The 21,371-nt window shown below is 30.4% G+C and overlaps 1 long non-coding RNA gene across 1 annotated transcript in view; it reads right to left on the bottom strand.

The window, feature by feature from the left end:
* The window catches only part of LOC139426123 (uncharacterized), a 52,398-nt gene extending 31,031 nt beyond the window's left edge, over positions 1–21,367 (bottom strand). The window contains exon 1 of the long non-coding RNA XR_011637371.2: positions 21,227–21,367. This is a non-coding gene — a long non-coding RNA (uncharacterized LOC139426123). The remainder of the gene's footprint in view (positions 1–21,226) is intronic.
* Positions 21,368–21,371: the final 4 nt, after the last annotated feature.

Genomic DNA, 21,371 nt, shown 5'->3' with positions numbered 1-21,371 from the left:
GGGGGTTGGTGATCGCCAGCGAGCAGGGGGTGAAGCCTCCTAGTTATTACATATTCATTAACATTTATAATATTGATAAATTTGAACATAACATGCTTGAATGAACATGACAGAATTTGCTCTTCAGTTTCTGTCAAAATCACCTGATGTCCTATAAAATATATTTTTATGTGTTAAATCGTTTGATTAATTCATTGGAAAATCTTTGTAGAAGAAAAATAATAGTTTACCAGCACGTTTCACATGTTTCTTGTGAATTTTATTAGAGATAGTATTTCTGTGGATTTTGTACTTCCGAGAAGCTTCTGCAATTGACATACCACCAGCAACTGCTTGCAAACATTGTTGCAGCTTTTCTAAAGTGTAATCACGGTAGTTTCTCGTTCCAGGTATTTTTTTTATAACGTCTGACCATTTTTCTGTCGAAAAAAAAACAAATGAAACTTTGCACAAAGTAGCCCCACAGTGTATTTTTTTTTTCATTTTCCGTTTATTAGTTATTAATTTTCAAAATTTTTTAACGCTAACATGGTATAATTGTTTATTAATATACACTTACGACAATTGTTTTATCAACGGCTTTGCATTTCACAGCTAAAGTTTCCACGCACACTTTTCGACGTCCGACGTTCTCGGAAAGTTGTTGACATTGGATAAACAAAACACACTCTGAGATAAGTTTTAAAATTCAAAAAAATGTTTGTAGTAATAGAGGAGACTTCTATCTTTAAATTCCACTCATTTTTAACTTGAAAAAAAGCATAATACTGAATGGCAGCACTTGAAAAGTGACTAATTCGAATTTGCACAAAGTATGCTTGATTTCTGCTACTAAAGGTGCCTGCTCTGCAGCCTTTTCTAAGTTCAATTTTAATTCCTGAAGATACTCAATCGCTCTCTTTCCTATATTTAAGGGCAGTCCGGCTGCACAAAGTAGCCCCACATGACGGTACATTTTATAAAAAGCTAATACAAATATTTCATTCTCTTCTTAACATTTAATGTAACGGCTAACTTTTTATTTCAATACAAATATAAATCTCATTAATTCACTGTTGCGACTAAATCGAAAACAAAATCTAATTATAACTCTTTATTCTCGATTTCTTACCACAAAAAATGCTTCAGTTACACGGTAATACTAATTCTCACAGTCTTTTTGGCAATTCTCTTTTTCCAAATTATTTTCAAATTTAATATTGATTACGGGGTTTGGCTTTGTTTTGGGCTATTTTATCTTTCGATAAATCGCCAACCATGGATCTCTTCCTATGCTCCGAACTGTCCATTAGAAACTATTCACTTTATTTTTAATTTCGATTTCTCACTAACGCACTGAAGGGCCTTCATCCTCTCAGTTCCAACTGTTGAATTTGATACATTTGCAGAAATTCTTGATGAGGTAACAAGAAGGATTCTCTTGACCCCGTCGATTTTTCTTAAACGATTTTATTTATTTTTCTGGGATAAATATCCCTACGTCATATCTAAATGAAAAGGTATCTCAAACGGCCATAATAATAATAAATTCTTATAACTACATCAGCTATTGAAAAGAATTCGGACTAAACTGCCAAAAAAGTTGTTTTGGAGCTACCTAGTTTAAGTGTTATAACCAAACTCAGGAGTTTACAAAAAAATTTTAATTTAAAGGTGCAAATTTATTTTTTTAATATTTCATTTATGTTTCAAATTGTTGAACTATGTACTACGATGAAACTTGAATGAAAACGTAGCATAGTCTAAGACCCAATTGAAATTAAAACAAACTTGCATGATGTTAGTAGGGAGATTTTACAAATTTTCGCTAGCTTCCGTACGCAAGATTTAAAGCAATAGCGCATGCGGTTAGAAAACACTAACGCAGTGGAATATCACGTTAACTTTCACTGCAAAATCGAAACAAACATTTACAATGGGTGTAGACTGTCTCTTTAAAGCTGTGGCATACGATTCAAAATGCTTTGCTCTACGTCAAACTGCTGTTCTGTCAGCAAAAATATTTGGTAGTTTATAGATTTCGATGAATTCAGCAGTAAAAATGCAGCATTTAATTATCATTAATAATTTTTAAGCTTAACCCGAACTAATATTATATTATAATTTATTATATAATATTAATTAATTATATAATATTAATTAATTATATAATATTATACGAATTAATATTATATTATTAACTTAATATTTTCTCCATGTTGCATGTATGTTTTAATTAGAAGTTTATTATATTTTAAGAATTAGCTTGAGAATGTTTCCAGACTGCTTTTACTTTAAATAGTATCTTAAATATAACTAACCTAACTACAATGTGTAGTTAGTTAATATCATGTTGTCATTGTAAATTAAAGAATTATTATACTCGTATAAGCAGCAGCTTTATAGCTTCGTCTTCGTAGCGTAAATCACGCCAACATAACTGCCCTGTTACGGTTGGGTATAGAATAAAAATGAAAAGTTGCAAAAAATGATAACAATTTAGAAAGAAAAAAAAAACTAAAAAATTAATGGCCGGGTGAAACATATAGTTAGTACATTTTTTTTGAAGTGGTGTCGCAAAACTTTTATAACCCATGAGGAATAGTAAATTTTCTTCTTCAAAAAACAAGTTCCAGAAGATAACAAGTATATTCTAAAAAAACATACCTTCTTCTCCATAGAAGCTACCTGCGTCTAGGATGAAACAAACAGAAAAAAACCTTGGCTAGTGAAAATGAATTAGTCCAGTTCTTTTTTTGAAAAAAAATCTTTGTTGTTTAATTGGAGAAAAACATGTTAAAAATCATCATATTGAGGCACATCATGTAAGGAATCATCAATGGCACATCCTAAAAATGTGGTAACTAGTGATAACTGGAACAGGAGACCGGACTTATTCTTGAAACGGAAAAGCTGCCGACATTCTTTTTGAGATTTTTTTTTTTGAAGAGATTAACAAGCAGGAGATATCCCGATCATGAAGTTAGAAAATGACTGTGAAGGATTTCCATCACTGGCGGTGGCTGTTCAGCGGATCATCTTAAAAGCTGGAGATTTATCAGGAAAATTCTTTAGTAGACATTAATCCGAGACAATGAAAAGGACAGTAGATTGACCACATGGCGGTAGATGAGTTAGTTACAGAGAACAAAACAACAAATAAAGATGGCGCAAGGAAGCCATTCTTCCAAAAAGCTTCTCCACCTCAGGGAGGTGGGAGCAAAAAATATCAAAAAAACTCCGTTAAGCGGAGGGCAGCAAATTACTTGACCATCAAAATATCGAAAGCCTCTCGTCTTTCGCGCTCTTCCTTTTTATAAGATACAAAAACTTAAAGTTGAAGTTGTATTACATGTTGTGCAAGTTAAAGTTAAATTATCTAAAAATTACGAGTTGAGACGAAAAATTGATTATACGTTAACAGTTACGGTTGAGAAACACAACATACACGCGGAGATGAAAGATGCCGACAACCAGTGCGAATTCTCAGAAAAAAAAGGGTGGAATGTTCTCGAAAGAAAGGGGCTCTTCAAGGAGCTGGTAAGGAATTTTAGGGGGAGAATGTCCAAATTGCGCTACCGCTTAAGGGGCTAAAGAAAGATGATGAAATAAAAATGTATTACAAAATCATAAATTAAGTCAAAAGAATTAGTATTATTGATTAAAAAAAAAAAGGATATTTAGAAAATTAGGCTGTGACCTAATGTCACATTATACCCCCCACTGCAGAAAAAAAAATTTTGAAGAAAAAATTTTTTTTTTGTTTTTGAAATCTATATCAAAACTTTTGATAGTAAGAGTCTGAAATGAGAAAAGCTGTGCCTCAAACATAAGACATACAAAGAACTAGTAACACATAACAACACATACATATAAGCAGCTTTACATGGCTGCATCTTGATTAGTGAAAAGGCAAAACAATGTTAATTGTTTGATAAATGGACGAAAAAACACAAAACAATCTTAATTGTTTGCTAAATGAAAACAACCATTTTGACACAGAATCGTCAACACATGTACTATAAATTAAACTTAAACAACATATGCCTTGATGCATGTGAATGCCTATAAGTGCAATAACACTTGTATAAAAAAATTCAGGCTACATGAAGTAGACTGAGAAAATCTTCTCCAAAGAAAATAACATTAAGGAGGTAAAATGGATAATTGATTATTCAAAAAAGAAAATCTCACTTAGTAATAGTGGAAAAGCAATTTTTGAGGTAAAGGACATTAACTCAAATTATTCCTTGTAAGAAGGAATTGAAAAGAAATTGATTTGTTTGCTGGAATTTATTATAAAAAAATTTGAAAAATTGCAAACAAACGAAAAATCAGGCTACCATTGTAGACTGACAATACTCCGAGCTTAAACGGAAAAAAAACTTTGTACAACATTTTGTACATCAATCCATTAAGTGAATTTTGAGAAAAAAAATTGAAACCAATCGAACAAGATTGATAAGTAGTAATCCGAGTTAAAACGACAAAAAAATTAGTACACATCAAAATGTATACCTGAAACAAATCAAAGTCATTAGTGAGAGCAATAAGTGCACAAAAATTATTAATTTAAGACTTGAAGAAAGTTAAAAAAATTACAATTAAACTTACTAGTTGTAACAGGAAAAGCCTAGGCAAAACATTAAACTTAACAAAAACTGCAAGGAATTTTAACACTTAAAAAAACAACAAATTGACTCACAGAACTTTGACCAAAAAAAACTGCTAAAACAAAACAAAAACAAACAAGGGCTTGACACATTGCTTACAAAAAGCATTACCTAACAAAAATTGCTGAACAATATACAATTAACAAACTCAGCATCAACAATTTGTATAAAACAACATAACACAAAACAATAAAAAAAATCATAACAACCGTTGTGACACCTTGAGATGTACAATGAGGTGTACTTGTATACATTACTAATGCAAAGAGAATTCACACTCTGCAAAAATCCAAAAAAATTTTTGTATGTAATAATAGTGACTTATGACATACTAGAAAAGGAAAAAAAAAAAAAAAAAAAAAAAAAAAAAAAAAAAAAAAAATACTGTACAGAACTACAGGGTCGAAAAACAAAAAAATTTGGCATTCGAAAATCAGACGTCATTAATTAATTACAATTATGTGTTTAAGTAATTTAAAAAAAACAAATATTAACATGAAATATTTGTTAAAAAAATTGCAAACAGTTAGACATGAACAACCAAACACGAACCCATACTTATAAGTTTGTAGAGTCGCAAAAAGGAGGGCACTGCTCATCATCCACCATACAAACCATATCACTATTTGAATACCTCATTCAATAATTAAAAAAATTTAGAACCATTGACAAAATTAGTTACAAGAACTGTATATCAAAAAATTAACCAAAAAAATCACTGGTATTGCCTGACAAGTACTACAGGATCCCGATGTTCCGCAGATATGACGGCCAGCATCATATACACCGATACCCAAATAACACCCATCACACATAACAATGTTACATTCAACCAAAATTTATTAGAAAAAAATTATTTACTTCTTAAATTGTAAGGACAAGCCTTAGGGAGAGTGATATCACTATCAATTACACTAGGGGAGGATACCTCCCTAGGGATGAAAGAGGGATGAAAAAGCAAATTTTGCCTCCTATGAGGACATAGACGTAAACGGTCTATATGAACAGTTAGTTTAGGTGCCTTTGTATTGTCCAAAAGTTGTATTACATAATCCACATCATTAAATTTTGACAAAATAGTAAACGGACCATCAAATTTAGGTTTAAACACATTAGTATGTTTTAAGTAAACAATATCACCAATATTCAGTGATCTTAATTTTGCTTTCGCACCTTGTCTCGAATTTTGTTTGACTTGTGCTCGTTCAGAATTATGGTAAGCATTTTCATATGCAATATTGAGTTCATTCAAGGTCTCCAATAAATAGTGAGATTTATCCAAATGTATTGGTTCAACACTAGTTTCAAAACAATCAAAAATTAAGGCCAAATTACGACCAAAATGAAGTAAGTTAGGGGTGAATTTGGTTGAAGAGTGAATTGAACCATTGTATATATTTTGGTGAATTAATAAGCTGGTTGCAAATGACACACCTTTCTCATGTAAAGTTAAAACAGAAGACTTAATAGCTTGATTAATGCGTTCACTCATTCCATTACTTTGAGGATGAGCAGCACTGCTATGGGCTAATTTTATGCCTAACATTTTATTGATTAATTCAAAAACCTCAGCTTTAAACTGAGTGCCTAGATCTGTTAATAGGTATAACATTCTACCATAATGAGTAATATAATTCATTAAATGTTTAGAAACAGTCTCAGTGGTTAAATTGACTAGTTGGTTTAAAATTAAATGTCTAGAGAAATGATCTATGAAAGTTAAAATATATCCACAATTTTTAATGGGTCCTACAATGTCCATTGAGACAAATTGTCCAGGCCTCTGAGGTAGCCACATTGATTTTAAAGGAGCAGGCTTGATCGCAGACTGTTTATGTTTAATACATAATTCACAAGACTTAACATAATTACAGGTATCACTGTAACAACTTTTCCAAAAATATCTTTTAGACACAAGCTCATACGTCTTTTGAATACCAGAATGGGAAACATGACAAATATTTAACACTTTAGATTTTAATGAATTTGGAACTACAATTCTGTGTTTATGAGGAAAAACCTCAGTGGCATACATTAATATACCATCATTTAAAAAGAAATGTTCAGTCTTAGATTGATTAATTAACGTGGGATTGTTTAAAAGAGAAATAATTTCCTGAATATTTTGATCTTTACATTGTTCCGATTTAAATGTGTCTAAAGAAATTTCAAGAGGGGAGTCATTATTAGTTAAAGCATGAATTACATGGTCTTCATTTATATCAGTGAAAGGTAAAATTAGTTCAGAATCATTACTATTTAAAGCAGGTTGACAAAAATTTGGATCAGGAGAACGACTAAACCAGTCGGCTAACACATTCTCATGACCAGGTATATGTACAAACTCAAAAGTATATTCACTTAAAGCAAGCAACCAACGTGTGATAATATCAGCAGGTGATGTAACCTTGCGATAATGTTTTAGAGGTTTACTATCACTCAGAATTGTAAAATTTCTATTATAGAGGTAAGATTTAAATGCTGTAACACCCTTAAAAATTGCATATAGCTCCAATTTGATGGCGGGATAGTTTTTCTCAGACTTGGACAAAGCCTTACTAAAAAAAGAGACAGGGCGAAGAGATCCTTCATGCTCCTGCATCAAAACTGCTGAAATGCCTAATTTGCTCGCATCAGTATTTAGGAAAAACGGTTTACTGAAGTCGGGTAACTGAACAAAAGGTTTCGAAAAAAATGCATTCTGTAATGCATCAAATGCCCGCTGTTGTTCGTCATTCCATTTAAATTTAGATTGCTTTGTAGCAACTTTAGTCAACACAGCAATTAATTGGGCGAAATTTGGAATTAAATGGCGATAAAAGCCACACACACCTATAAACTTCTTAACCTGTTTGGCATTACGAGGGGTAGCAAATGAAGTAATTTTGGCTATATTGGATGAAGTAGGGGTTATACACTTATGGGAAATTACAAAACCGAGATATTCAACAGAATCTTTAAAGAAAGAACATTTATTAGGAGCTAAAGTTAAGTTGTATTTAGTTAAAATTTTAAGTAACGCTGATATTCTATTAGTCATTTCCTCAAAGGAATTTGCTCCGATTAGGAAATCGTCTTGATAAGCGTGGATACCTTTAATACCCTCAGTATTTAATTCCTCAATAATTAGGTCTACTAAAGCCTGGAAAGTACTCGCTGCCGTTTTGAGGCCAAAAACGAGTCGTCTATTAGCGAAGGATCCAAAAGGAGTAGTAAAAGTTAGTATGTCCTGTAGATGCTCAGGAAGCATAACCTGCCTATAGGCTTCTCGAATATCACACTTTGTGAAAAATTTATATGAAGAAATTTCATTAATTATAGTGCTTATTTTAGGCAAAGGGTAAGTGGAGCTTTCTACCACTGCATTAAGCAATCTTAAGTCCAAAGCTAAACGATACTTAGGTTTTCCCTGACTATTTTCTGAGTTTTTCTTTTTGACTAAGACTAGTGGAGCAGCCCAATGGCTGACATGCCTATGAATAATCCCGGCTTCCACTAATTCATCTAATTCTTGTTTAATGTCATCCCTTAAAGCGTATGGAATTTCAAATGGTAAGGTTTTTATTGCATTGTCATTTTTCAATGTTAAAGAGGGAACTACACGATCAGTACATCCTAAAGTTTTTATGGTTTTAGAAAATGCAGCAAAATTTTCCAATAAAATGTTCTGAAGAATTAATTTTTGATCAGTGTCTAAATGTGCTAAATCAAAATCAGTAGATTTTAGTTCATCTTTTCTTAAATTTAAAATATCCTGAGAAGCAGTAATTAAATTACACTGTTCTAGATTAGTACAATCATTTAAATCTACATTATTACCATCATTACTATTTTGGACAACAAAATTACAAATAATATTACCTATATTCAAGCCTTTATTTAAATGAACAGTGTTATCAGAATTATTTTGGATTATTGTATTAAAAGACTTATTATCAACAACATTAATAGAAGGATGAATTAATATCTTTGAATTATAAGTAGGTGTGAAATACACTTCTTTATTTGTTTGATTAGCAAAAGAATTAATTCTTAAATGGGCAATGGCAGTCTCGCCTGGCTCAATTGTGAGTTTATTTTTTAAAACTACATCAATCTGTTCATTATTGGTATGATTAGAAGCTAACTTATCAAAATTATTTAAAGGAATACAAAAATTACTAAATTGCGCCAACTCGTCTTGGAAGTTAATAAGAACATTATGTGTTCTTAGAAAATCAAAACCTAGAATTCCCTGAAAAGTATCACTCTTAATATCTGCAATAAAAAATTGATGTCGAAAAAAATTATTATGGATTTTAAAGGAAATTTCAGCACAAGCCGAGAATTGTAGCTGAGAATTAATTGTTCTTATTTGGACTTTTCTTGATAAGAATTTTACTTTATTATGAGCCCTGATTGCATTGAAAGTATCTAATGTCAATAATGAGACTGACGACCCACTATCGAGTAGAAAATTTACATTAACATTTTTAAAGCTAGAAGCAATTGTAGGAAGATTAATTTCATGTGAAACAATATTTATGTGTTCAGTATTCTCTTTATAGTCACAGTTAGTCAAAAACTCCCTAATTGTAACATTTGAGTTATGCATCGATTTTGACATAAACTCATTTATATCAAAAATTTTGGATGGTTTGGTGGATGAGAAGACAGTGCCATCCCCTACTGCCTCCTGCGAGAGTTTAAAGGATTGTTACCTCTATAATTAGTATTATTAACCCTCGGTCTAAATTGTTCATTTTGACTAGGAATCGGTGGCGGTGGATACTGCGGTGCAGTGAACCTGGGAGAAACCATGGGGAACTGTGGCGGAAAAGAATGCATCGCCAATGGCCCAAATGAATTTTGTCTTAAATGTCTGAGATACATTCGACACACACTCATGATATGCCCAGACCTATTACAGAAAACACAGTGAAGGTTTGAAGTTGGGCGAGGTTGTTCATGTCCAACCCGATCCTGGTTCTGTACAGGGTGAACTAAAAGGGGACATAATTTAGTGCTGTGGGATTTCTGACATATACTACAATTAGACTGCATAGTCTCAATTCTAGTTGTCAGCATTTCGAGTTGTTTTGAAATTAAGGTGAGCTGATCAGGTGCAGCAGAAGCACACTGAGTCACCGCATGAGCTGCGACTAAAGGAGTAGCCGATCCAGCTAAAGATTGCTGTATTGTCACGATATGATTGGCCCTTTTGACCATCTCGCGGTAATCTTGTATTCCCTCAATGAGAATAGTCTCCTTAAGGTGCAAAGGGATTGCAGATAGGAACTGCATGGCTTTTATCCGAGACAAAGCTGATTGGTCATTAATAAAGTTATATGCCTTATGGGCAAGAGAATCTATCCTATATTCTAAATTTTTGATAGTTTCAGAGGGCAAAAGGCTGATTGCCTGAAATTTTGCCAAGTCAGCCGAGGAAGAATCTTCTTGTTTGAAAAAATTTTGAAGCAGCTGACATGCATCCTCGAACTTTGTGACCACTCTACATTCAGGTGAATTCTGAAAAAAAGTGAGAGCAGCCCCAGACAATTTTGATTTTAACAAGTATAATGCAGCCGCATTATCAAACTGATTTAATTTTACTAGATCTTTAATTTGGTTCAGGAACCACTCTACATTCTGAGAATTTCCAGAAAATTCTGGACTATTGAAATTGAATTTAGGGGTTTGCCTATTGGCCTCTATGTTATTTACGTTGTCAGGCATAATTATTGGATTAGAATACGTTCTATTACGGGTTTGAATTGGGGTCATCTAATGAAAAAAAATTAAATAATGATAGTATCAATTACACAGGTATTATTACTAATTGTAACCTTTTGATAACCTCATGAAAATAATGTACACATTGAAATATAATAAATTTAAGTATCAAGAAAAACACAATTAAAAAATTAGGTAACCCTTCAAATTACTGTTAATCATATAACGATATACTTGCATAAACAAGAAATATCAACCATTAGAAAAAACAATATTGTCATTAATTATTTCAAAGTGCAAATAAATACCCAAAAAAATTTTAAAAACAAATTAATCATAAATATGTAATTGTAGTATAATAGATTAAAACACTAATAATTTATCAATATAGGAGAGTAAGACATTGGCAATTCATATTAAAAATCAATGCAATAACCTTTCAACAAAATAATCAATTAAATTATCAAACATGACCTGATTCAAAAGCATAAGAAGCAAAATATTTAGTTCACATAAAATTTACCAAATATTAAATAATAATTATTATTTTAACCAATTGCTGTGAAAAAAAAATTTTTTTTAAATAAATTATGTAAACATCAATTTTATAAAATAAAAGGAATCTTATTTTTAAATTGTTATATGAAAAATTATTTACCAAATCTTATCCAATTACTACTTATTATTTAATCAAAAAAATATTTAGATTAATCATCCCAATCAAAATCGTTATTTTTACTCACTATTATAAAACAATTGTAATATTCAATTACAGAAATTATGACAAATAATTATTATTTACTCAACTTAAAAAAATTATCTATTTGGTTATTGTATGAAACAAATTAGTAAATAACCAAAACAAGATATTAATGAACTAATCAAAACATAAAGTCTATTAAAAAAATTCGATTACATTGCATAATTTATTATTGTTTATTTGGCTATTATATCAAAAACTATTGAAATAAACAGTTCATTTCCTACTCCAAACTTAAAGAAATTTATTGAAATTAATTTGTATTAAACATTGAATAATAATATCTTACTTTACTCATAGTAAAAAAATTTAATTTGAAATAATACACATTCCCTGGTCAAAATAAATATAGTTAAAAACTATATACACCAACCGAAAAGCGGAACGGCACCAGATGCCCTGTTACGGTTGGGTATAGAATAAAAATGAAAAGTTGCAAAAAATGATAACAATTTAGAAAGAAAAAAAAAACTAAAAAATTAATGGCCGGGTGAAACATATAGTTAGTACATTTTTTTTGAAGTGGTGTCGCAAAACTTTTATAACCCATGAGGAATAGTAAATTTTCTTCTTCAAAAATCAAGTTCCAGAAGATAACAAGTATATTCTAAAAAAACATACCTTCTTCTCCATAGAAGCTACCTGCGTCTAGGATGAAACAAACAGAAAAAAACCTTGGCTAGTGAAAATGAATTAGTCCAGTTCTTTTTTTGAAAAAAAATCTTTGTTGTTTTATTGGAGAAAAACATGTTAAAAATCATCATATTGAGGCACATCATGTAAGGAATCATCAATGGCACATCCTAAAAATGTGGTAACTAGTGATAACTGGAACAGGAGACCGGACTTATTCTTGAAACGGAAAAGCTGCCGACATTCTTTTTGAGATTTTTTTTTTTGAAGAGATTAACAAGCAGGAGATATCCCGATCATGAAGTTAGAAAATGACTGTGAAGGATTTCCATCACTGGCGGTGGCTGTTCAGCGGATCATCTTAAAAGCTGGAGATTTATCAGGAAAATTCTTTAGTAGACATTAATCCGAGACAATGAAAAGGACAGTAGATTGACCACATGGCGGTAGATGAGTTAGTTACAGAGAACAAAACAACAAATAAAGATGGCGCAAGGAAGCCATTCTTCCAAAAAGCTTCTCCACCTCAGGGAGGTGGGAGCAAAAAATATCAAAAAAACTCCGTTAAGCGGAGGGCAGCAAATTACTTGACCATCAAAATATCGAAAGCCTCTCGTCTTTCGCGCTCTTCCTTTTTATAAGATACAAAAACTTAAAGTTGAAGTTGTATTACATGTTGTGCAAGTTAAAGTTAAATTATCTAAAAATTACGAGTTGAGACGAAAAATTGATTATACGTTAACAGTTACGGTTGAGAAACACAACATACACGCGGAGATGAAAGATGCCGACAACCAGTGCGAATTCTCAGAAAAAAAAGGGTGGAATGTTCTCGAAAGAAAGGGGCTCTTCAAGGAGCTGGTAAGGAATTTCAGGGGGAGAATGTCCAAATTGCGCTACCGCTTAAGGGGCTAAAGAAAGATGATGAAATAAAAATGTATTACAAAATCATAAATTAAGTCAAAAGAATTAGTATTATTGATTAAAAAAAAAAAAAGGATATTTAGAAAATTAGGCTGTGACCTAATGTCACAATAACGGAAAGATACGTAGCATTTAAAATAAATGCGAGCATGTGCTGTTGCTTCAAACGTACGTACGGGAACGCACGGAAGCTAAAGTAAACGTGCAAAATCTCCCTATTGTTTAGAGGGCCAACGTTATGATTCAACTTAAGATGATGATGAAGTTTGCTTACCTTTATCTAAAACACTAAAGACCAATGAATTTCGAAACTCCCAATTTCGTGTTTCATTCGGTTATTTAATCTTATTAACGATGTCTTTTAAAGAAAATGCTTTGTTCTTCAGAACCATTTAAATATGAGAAATATCGATCTTTTAAAAATTTTTCAAAGGTACGCCCCTTTCTCTCTTACATAATTTTCACAATAATATTAAATATTTTGTAGAGCTATTTTTGGCAACTTTATTAAATGGCCATGTTGAACTGTATTATGAAGCAAAAAAACCTTGTTAAACTTAATTATTCCATAATTAACTTGAACAAATATGTAGATCAATTCGGCGTTTTACTAAGCTTGCAACTAGTTTCAACTATTTTACAGTCAATGTTCCAATATTTTGGTTTGAGTTAGAGCAGATTTTAGCGCACTGCGAAAAGAAATATGGTCAAAACTTAGAAGAATATGGTAAAATTTTCCGTCTTTCTGGCTCTATGAGAACACCAAAAAGGTAGGTAATTTTTAACAGATTACTTTGGAAATTATTTTGATAAAATCAACTATAAAATATGGTTCTATAATGCGTGATAAAATTCGATAAATATGGAAAAATTTAGTAATTTCATCATGATACCTTAGAGCATCCTATAACGAAACATTTATTCGGTTAAATTTAGTTTTGTATTTTTTACTAAATGTGTTGTAATAAGAATTATAGTTTTAAAACAAGAATTTCGGGTAAACCGTAACCATTTGATCGAAAAATTACCAAATGAGAGGTCCAAATACCGTATATTTAGGTATAATTAACCGGCATTATAGCTTTTATAAGCAGAAATGTCATCACAATACAGTAAGATGATTCTACCAGATTTTTTTTTACGCGTTAGAGTGCAAAATTCTTTAAGTAAGCTGAGCTTACTTGATATAAACCAAAATAAAAAATTAGCTTTATTGGTTCTTTGATTAAATTTCAGCATCATTTCAATTGGGAAAATTTTTGATTTGATTGTAAAAATCTTTTGTCTTTTCTGGCGAAATTAATTGTGCCAGAAGTGTTTAAAGTGATATTTCTCACTTAAAAGGTTAATAAAATTATTTTTTTAAAACAAAAATACACCGCACTAATAATATTAAAGGAGCTGTTGACGTAAAAACAAATATATCATACACAGTTAAATTCAAAAGAAATTCAGGTTTTTGTTTCAGATGAAATAAATCTCTTTAAATTATCATTTAAGGCGTGAGGTCATAAAAATGATTATATTTGTTTTCAATATTGTCTTTGTGGTTTAACAAGTTAAAATGAGCTTACAGTTTATCACCCACTTACTTCAAGCATTTGCGTCAACTTCTTTTTGGCTTTTTCTTGGAAAAGCAAACCCTGTTTTAAGAGATTCCTGAGAAATTAAGCGACTCGCGTGTCATCCTTCTCTTGGCACAAAAGCGATACTTATTTTATAGTTATTATCTCTTTAAAAAACTATGATAGGTTTCTAAAATTGTTTTTGAAATACAAACTAATATAAATTAAGACCAAAACTAGATGTACTTAATAAATATTTAAAGTTTACTTTTTTAAAAGAGGAAGAGTTTTGAGATAAATGTTTTTTATATCTAAATTCATAAAAAAATTGAAAAAAATAAAATCATAAAAAATTTTTAAAAGGTCAATATTCAATAAAAAAAATTTGAATTGATGAAGAATATCGACTGTGTAAAAAAGAATGTTAGTACTATTGAGAGACTACTTTTAAAAGCAACCAAATAATAATAATAATTTAAGAAAAAATTATAATAAATTCTTAAATATTTTTTTATTATTTATAGCCCTGGTGGCAGAATTTATTGAGCAAACCTGTAGTACAATTCACATATGTAAGGATAGTAAAAATTACGCACCAAAAAGTTTATATTGTAAAAAAGTTATGTTGTTTTAATTAGAATTTTATATAATACCTTTGAAAATTAAATAAATCGTAATATTGCCAGATATCAAATAAAAAGAAAATGAAAGGTAAAACAAAATCAAAATTTTTATTGCTTCATTTTGAATTTTTTCGTAAAGAAACTTAACTAATTATTTGAAAATCAAATATTTATAATCAAATAAATTGCATCTTTGTCTCTCTAATAATTGCAAATCATTGCAAATCTGCAAATTGCATCTTTGGTTATAGATTATAAAACTTTTTGTACCTTTATATTTGCAATTAGAATAATCCGAATCTACAGCTCAATTTATTTTTGAGTTAGATTTCAAACGGGAAAAATTGTCCTTTATCTTTCAACGAAAAGGACAGAAAAAACTTTTTATTTTTTCTTTGCTTTTCATTTTATCTTACTTTTCTTCAGCAATTTTTTATCCGTTTCTCCTTCCTCCTTCCCAAATCTAATATAAAAAAATGATTTTCAGATGCTGTGATAATATGCATCGCTGAAAGGCTACCAGGCTTACACTACCGTGCGAAATAAAAAATCAACGTAAACAACATAAAATTCAAAATTGAGATTTATATATGTATATGTATGGCATCTCCATATCAAGGCTGGCGCTGAGCATTCGCCACTTCGCCAAATGCGATAAAATCGTAAATTTGGCGAATAAAATTGCGCATTGGCAAAAGTATTGGCTAATCATTTTTTTCTACTGGAAAGAAAAATATATTTAACTTGATTCTCAAAATTACTTCAAAATGAATTTCTCTAAACAAATTAGTATTTTTATTTCGATTTCAGTAATTTTTGGAAGATGCGCCGCATAACTAATTAGAATTGGGTCCAAATACTATAAACCTGAAGCAAACTACCATAAAATAGCTTTCTATGAGAAAAAAAATTAATCATAAAAATTTGGCATTCGGGGACGACTTTCGAAAATTGGCGAATACTTTTCTTATTTGGCTAGTTTCCTGTCTAATAATTTGAAATCCTTACAGAGGGTCCTGCTAAACTGCCATGATAAACTACATGTTTCTCAAAAATAAATTTTCTTAATCAGTTTTCTGACATTCTATTTTAGCCTTCATAGCATTAGCAATCGAAAGAAAAAAGTTGTCACACTACTTTTGTCGGAATCTATTGTGAAGTACTTGCGTTGTTTTTCAATTGCGCGGCAGTGCAGCTTTATATAACTTTAAAACGGAATAATGAAAACCATATAAATGTTTACTTTCATTTTACTTGCGAAAGAGAAAAGTTTTTAATAATTATCTCAAAACCAGAATGCCTTTATAGAGTTGAAATTAAATGCCTCAATAATCTAGATTTAGTTTTGGGTATTTAATCTTATTCAAAATCATAAAAATAATTGAATGAATTTTTGCGCAAAATATATATTATATTAAATGATCTGAAAAAGAAAACAAGACAGTAAAGTAGCAGTCATTACCAAATCCACTCTTAAGCATTCAATAAAAACTCATTTCAGAAATACTGTAAAGTAAAACATTAATAATGTTTTGAATTAGTTTCCCTACTAAAATATTTGGAAGAATTTCAAAGATATGCAAAAGTTCTTCGTAGAAGCATCAAAACTATTGATGGTGAAACTTCATTCAAATTTATTGAGTTTTGCTTTTCAATTCACTTTCAATTTGTTTACTTTGACACACCTTAAACCACATTTCTTAATAATTAAATTTTTTATCAACATTAATTTTTTAAATAGTATTACGTAAAACGTTATAAGAATTTCTTCGCAATATTTTTCATTTGACTTGCGTGAACTGGCGCGATTTTTTATTTTCAGACGTAAATTCCTAATAAGTACGTCAAATTTTTCGATAACCTTCGCCAAATAAAAATAATGTTTGCTTTTAAGAGTTCTATGTTCTCTTATAAAGGTAAATCGAACGATATGGTCATATAATGATACGTTTGTTTTGCGCGTTTTGTTCAAACTGCCAATTTCTTTTTATTTCAATAGTAGCAAATCCTTATAAAGAAAATAAATATATATGTAAGAGAAATAGATTGAGTTTGACTTAAAAATATTTCAAATTTACTAACAAAATATCTAAAAAACATTATTTGCACCAAACTAACTCAAACTTTAATGATTTTTGACTCATGTGTATAAGAATGATTTAATTTACGCAAATTTGAATAAATAAGATAACGAATAAAAATAAGAATAAGCAAAGCACAATTAACACTTAGACAAAACTATATATACATTTTTATGAAAATTTTGCGTTTTTTACTCATTGTTAAATACAAAATTAAGTTTAATATTTTAATAAATAAGTTTAGAAGTAATAAAAATTAGAGCTGCATTAGACTATATTACTTGACTGAAAACTTCATTCTCTTCAAAAATATACAATAGTTCCATTCCATTAACATCAGTTCATCCTAATGCCCTGTAATCTTGTTTTGTTCATACGAATGTTGATTCCCTTGTCAACTAACGACATTAGTTCTTCACCACATTTACATAGCACATAAAAATACATTTTACCCTGATTTACTTCCCTCAGCCACTGTGGTTTTTCTTCTTCTAATTCTCTTTTTTTTTGGGGGGGGGGCTACTGTAGTTTTTCTACTTTTGTTTCTCACCTTTAGTTTTTCCTTTTTTTCGTTGGCAGCTTTCCGTTTTTATTTAAAACGACTTTTGTTTCTTCTCATTCACGTCTGACAAGTCTTGAAAATGGGTGCGTGTTTTTGAGCGCTATTACCATTTTATATATTTTTGAAGCGAATGAAGTTTATAGTACTGTAATATCTTACCACTTCCGCTTCTTAAATTACTCATTTTTTGAGCAAAACTATTTAATATTGAAATTGTTTCCTAGGTTTAACTTAAAACCTTGCAAAGAAACACTAAAAAACAGAATAGGAATTTTATTATGCAAAACTTAGACGAAACTTTTGCAGAACCTTTTAATTGGTTGCAAAGTAAACAAACAATTAATGTTAAAAAAAAACAATTTTTCTCAAGAACTGAAAATAAAAATAAAAAGTATTTAATAGATTGGACAGATGTAAAATGTTCAGATCGCCCAGACAACGATCATTTACTAAACTTTTAGCATAAAATCTTTTATTTGAAATTGAGTATAAAAAAAGTAAATTATTAATACCTACAATAAGTATATAACTAATAAAGAGATTTTGCGTACGGTTATAATTTCCCCTAATTCTAGCGTTTACGCTATTCGAGCTTCATAGCGCATATGCGAAAACTTGCAATTCATTGTATCTCTTAGGAGGTGAAAATAAAGTTAGCTTTACGGTTAGCGTAATGCAAACGCTATGCAACAGATCTCGAATTCTAATAATACACATTGCCAAATCAATTGCTTATATCATTTAAATGATTAAATTATAAGAAATCCTCATTTATTTTTCCACATGTGAAAATATTTAACATTCCCTGTAAAAATAAATGTTGGCAGCTCTGCGTAATATTTTTCAAAACCACTTTCAAAAAAGTCTTGGAGCAAAACTCAAATTACGCATATTCTTTTCATGTGACTTAAACACCGTTTATTAAATTTTGTTTCATTGTTTTAGATATCTTCACTAAACATTAAATTAGATTTTTCGTACATAATAAGCAGTAAGTAGTAGCGTCACTCATGTATTAAATTTTTCCTTTCTTTTTATCGCATAACGTGAAAGTTCATTTTTCTTCCTTTTTCATTTCTCTCAAAACTATTTCGCATGAAAACATATTTGTCAGACTATGGATGAATATTTACCTTTTTTTTTTCAAGTTGATTTCAAAGTTGTTGATCATCTGTTTTAAAAGCTACCTCTTTCTCCTTTATGCAATAATAATTACGATATAAATGAACAATCTCTTTTCGCAAATTCAAAGATTTGATAAAATCGTCAAAAAACTGTTCCCTCGGTTTTTTTAAATTAAAACTAAAGAGCAGTCACTCATATTGATTGTAAGAAAGATGAAAATAATACGTGTGAAGACGATAAATCTCAACGCGAAGTGTTCCGAGTGGTGGCGAAACTAAATAGACAGCCCTTCTACTTTAAAACTCACCTCTTTCTCCCTTATGCAATAATAATTGCCATGAGTATAAATGAATAATCATCTACATGTTTATAAATCTAAAGATTAGCTAAAATCGTCAAAAAACGGTACCCTGTGTTTTTTTAGTTGAAACTAAAAAGCAATCGCTCATATGGATTGCAAGAATGCTGGAAATAATGCGTGTGAAGCCGATAAATCTCAACGGGAAGTGTTCCGAGTGGAGGCGAAATTAAATAGACAGCCCTTCTGCTTTAAAACTCACCTCTTTCTCCCTTATGCAATAATAATTACTATGAATATAAATGAATAGTCATCTACAAATTTATAAATCTAAAGATTAGCTAAAATCGTCAAAAATCGGTACCCTATGTTTTTTTAGTTGAAACTAAAAAGCAATCGCTCATATGGATTGCAAGAATGCTGGAAATAATGCGTGTGAAGCCGATAAATCTCAACGCGAAGTGTTCCGAGTGGAGGCGAAATTAAATAGACAGCTCTTCTGCTTTAAAACTCACCTCTTTCTCCCTTATGCAATAATAATTACTATGAATATAAATGAATAGTCATCTACAAATTTATAAATCTAAAGATTAGCTAAAATCGTCAAAAATCGGTACCCTATGTTTTTTTAGTTGAAACTAAAAAGCAATCGCTCATATGGATTGCAAGAATGCTGGAAATAATGCGTGTGAAGCCGATAAATCTCAAAGGGAAGTGTTCCGAGTGGAGGCGAAATTAAATAGACAGCCCTTCTGCTTTAAAACTCACCTCTTTCTCCCTTATGCAATAATAATTACTATGAATATAAATGAATAGTCATCGACAAATTTATAAATCTTAAGATTAGCTAAAATCGTCAAAAATCGGTACCCTATGTTTTTTTAGTTGAAACTAAAAAGCAATCGCTCATATGGATTGCAAGAATGCTGGAAATAATGCGTGTGAAGCCGATAAATCTCAACGCGAAGTGTTCCGAGTGGAGGCGAAATTAAATAGACAGCTCTTCTGCTTTAAAACTCACCTCTTTCTCCCTTATGCAATAATAATTGCTATGAATATAAATGAATAGTCATCTACAAATTTATAAATCTAAAGATTAGCTAAAATCGTCAAAAATCGGTACCCTATGTTTTTTTAGTTGAAACTAAAAAAGCAATCGCTCATATGGATTGCAAGAATGCTGGAAATAATGCGTGTGAAGCCGATAAATCTCAACGCGAAGTGTTCCGAGTGGAGGCGAAATTAAATAGACAGCCCTTCTGCTTTAAAACTCACCTCTTTCTCCCTTATGCAATAATAATTGCTATGAATATAAATGAATAATCATCTACATGTTTATAAATCTAAAGATTAGCTAAAATCGTCAAACAACGGTACTTATTTTTAGTTGAAGTTTTAGTGAATAGTTTCTTCCTAAATTATAAACTTAAAATCGGTATCCTGGTTTCAGACATCACTTAAATGTAAATAAAAATCATGAGAGCTAGAATTTATTCAGCTAATTACAAAAAAAGTTGCAACCAAAAACCAGGTCAAAAATAACCAATTTAAAATACTCTTTTGTGGTGATGAAAGCAGGAACTTTTAATGAATTAAAATTTATTGTGAATTAAAATTTATTAAAAATTATTACAGATTGAAAGATCAAGGAAGAATTCAATTATCCATAAAGAAATTATTAAGACTTTCTCCAAAAGTCCTACTAAAGCCCTGTCGGGAGAAAGGTCAGAATAATCCTTTAGTATAATAATTCATTGCAATTAATTATAATTATAATAAATTTTTTATGTTTTGCAGTTTGACTGCTACCTAGTAAAACTAGTTGTAAAACTTCTCCGTTTTAGTCATCAACACTCTGTCATCAAGAAAGCAGACTAACTATTGCTTTAGCCTGCAAATTATCTATACAAATTAAAAAACTCATGATTTAAAACTAATGTTGCAAAGGTGATAAAAAAAAATTTAAACAAAACATATTAAGATCATTTCACGCTTAAAATAATTTCTTAGTACACTGTGATAGTTATACCGGCAGCTTATCAACAATCATTTCGAATAGTCTGTAAATTTCATTAATATAAGAACAATTAAAGTGATTTGACATAAAATAGCGATCAAAAAATAATGAACTTTGATAATTGGAAAAGATAAGTATTGATGTCATTACGAAAAATCCAAAACTCGCCTTCTATTATTATTTCAAAATTAGACCTTGTTTTTGTCCTACTTTATGGCTATTTCAACAATGAAAACTGACCGATAATGGGGTAAGAAAAAGAACAATTACTTACTGAATTAAAAACCCTTGAAATTATTTTTCATTCTTTCATCTTGGCTTATTTTGCTGCTGAGTCTCCTTAACTTCATTAAGAAAAACGTAAGACAAGTTAGTTATTGAATCCGTCGTCAAAACACTCAACAATTTTTCTTCGATGG

Source organism: Parasteatoda tepidariorum, chromosome 10 (assembly GCF_982258835.1).
Source record: "Parasteatoda tepidariorum strain Cologne lab strain chromosome 10, Ptep-v5.0, whole genome shotgun sequence".
NCBI classification, from domain to species: Eukaryota; Metazoa; Arthropoda; class Arachnida; order Araneae; family Theridiidae; genus Parasteatoda; species Parasteatoda tepidariorum.
This window is presented reverse-complemented; position numbering and strand designations above follow the sequence as displayed.